The 2160-nt window shown below is 34.8% G+C and overlaps 1 non-coding gene across 1 annotated transcript; it reads right to left on the bottom strand.

The window, feature by feature from the left end:
* Positions 1-299: 299 nt before the first annotated feature.
* Positions 300-406, bottom strand: LOC122126030. The gene has a single exon (XR_006150848.1). It is a non-coding gene; the product is annotated as a U6 spliceosomal RNA (small nuclear RNA).
* Between the last annotated feature and the right edge of the window lie 1754 nt (positions 407-2160).

Here is a 2160-nt window from a genome sequence, read left to right as displayed (position 1 = left end):
TATATATACCACATTTTCTTGATCCATTCATCTAATGGGGCATCTGGGTTGATTCCATATCTTAGCTATCGTAAATAATGTTGCAATAACCATAGTTGTGCTGGTAGTTTTAGTATTGTCTTGTTTATGATCATTTGGGTAAATCCCCAGAAGTGGGATTACTGTGTCATAGAGGAGTTTATGTGGAGTCTTTTGAGGAAACTCCATACTACTTTCCAAAGTAGTTGAACAAGTTTACACTCCCACCAAGAATGCAATACGGTTCCCTTGTGGCCACATAACTTTCAGCATCTGTTGTAAAAAATATGGAACGCTCCACGGATTTTCATGTCATCCTTGCGCCTGGGGTGTGCTAATCTTCTCTGCATTGTTCCAATGTTAGTGTATGTGATGCTAAATTGAGCATAAAGCATTTTTTATATATAAAGTATAATTTTTATTGATTTTATTAAACTAGACAATTCAACAAATAGTAAGTTCAAAAGAATTGTTGTGAAATTTTAGAATCATGTATTTCTTACATAAGCACACATTTAAGAATAAAATCAAGATAGACATGCCAAAAACAAAATAATTCTGGATATTTATTGTTCAAGAGATGTGTAGGAGGAGAAATTCAATTATTCTATACAAGGCACCTGTCAAAATGAACATTGCAGAAAGTGTTAAGGTTTGTTAAAAGTTTTAATGTTTTAAATATGCTTACTTTGGGGATTTTGCTTATATATGCCAAAAAATAGGACTATTTGGCAAGTATAAAACTTTTCTATAAAGTTTTTAAGATTTATGGTAGCAGATTAAGCATTAAGTATGTACATTTCAGAGTTTATGGAAACTTTATTAATGAGGAGTTGCAAAGTCTTTGTGTAAAGAAGCAGAGTGAAGAGTTAAGACTTTAACTACACAGTTTCTGTTAAAACTTTAGGGATTCCTTACTTTATTTGTTAGCAAGGAATAAATGATGATATAAGCCATAATGTACACATGTATGTTACTATTCACACACATACATATACACATGTATACATGCACACATGGAGAAAGACACATAATTACAGCCAACATAAGTTTCACCAGTTATTGAATATGCCTAAGCAGAATACTTGGAACAATATGTGTTGAAGATATATTTGTCTCTAAGAGTTCTTTTACCACTCCTCTTATCTCGTAAAACTGGTAGTTTTAGAGAGATTTGACTTACAAAATGCTGTACAAGTGATAGCAAGTCAACTGGGTATTAGTCATATGGTGTTTCCCTTCTTCTCACGGAATTCTTAGTCTTGTAGACACTCTCAACAACCAAAGTAGCAAGAGAATACCCTGGTAAAGAGTAAAGTTATAAGGCTTTAAATGGCATCTTTACTTGAGCTCTTTTTCCAAGAGCCAGCATGAATTCCTAGGCAGATGAGTGAATCCTCAGAAAACTGGACTCTACATATACATTTAACTCCACTCATGATAATCAGGGGACAAAACAGATAATGAATAATTCAGAAGAGAGCTCCCAAAAAGCTCTACAAACACTAATGGTAAACATGGTAAATGAAAAGATTGAAAACCTGCAATGGACTCTGTGTGATCATGATAGGGAGAGAGAGGAGCCAAACCAAAGATCAAAACAGGAAGCTCATGGGCGTGAGGAAGCTACTCAAAGATACATAAAGGAATTGCCTGAGCAGTTTGACTACACTCAAAAAGAAATAAAGGAATTGTGTGAGCAGGGTGAGATCAATCAAAGAGAACTACAGGAATTGGATGAACGTGAGGAAGCTAATCAAAGAGTAATACAGAAAATGAGAGAGCAGGATGAGAATAGACAGAGATCACTAGAGGCATTCATGCAATCCATAAACAGAGAGCTGAAAGAAGTCAGGGAGTCCACAAAGGGAATGCTGAATGGATCCCAACAGAAGAAATGGGAGTCCAAGGAAACCATAACTAATCAACTAAGTTTTTTGAGAATAAACACTGAACACTAAATTAAGGAAGTAAAGAATTTCATACAAAGATCCAACAAAGAATTTGAAGCCATAAAAGCCCAACAACTATAAGGAAATAAAAAAAAGTAGAAAGTCTGGATAGTGGGATAGACCATGCAGAAGACTGAATCCTGAGGATAGAAGACAGCCTAGATATTATAGAGAAAGAACATACAACCAT

This window comes from Dipodomys spectabilis, unplaced genomic scaffold (assembly GCF_019054845.1).
Source record: "Dipodomys spectabilis isolate Male_0828 unplaced genomic scaffold, ASM1905484v1 ptg000272l, whole genome shotgun sequence".
NCBI lineage: Eukaryota > Metazoa > Chordata > Mammalia > Rodentia > Heteromyidae > Dipodomys > Dipodomys spectabilis.
Note: the sequence above shows the minus strand (reverse complement) of the source record. Positions and strands in the feature narration are given on the sequence as shown.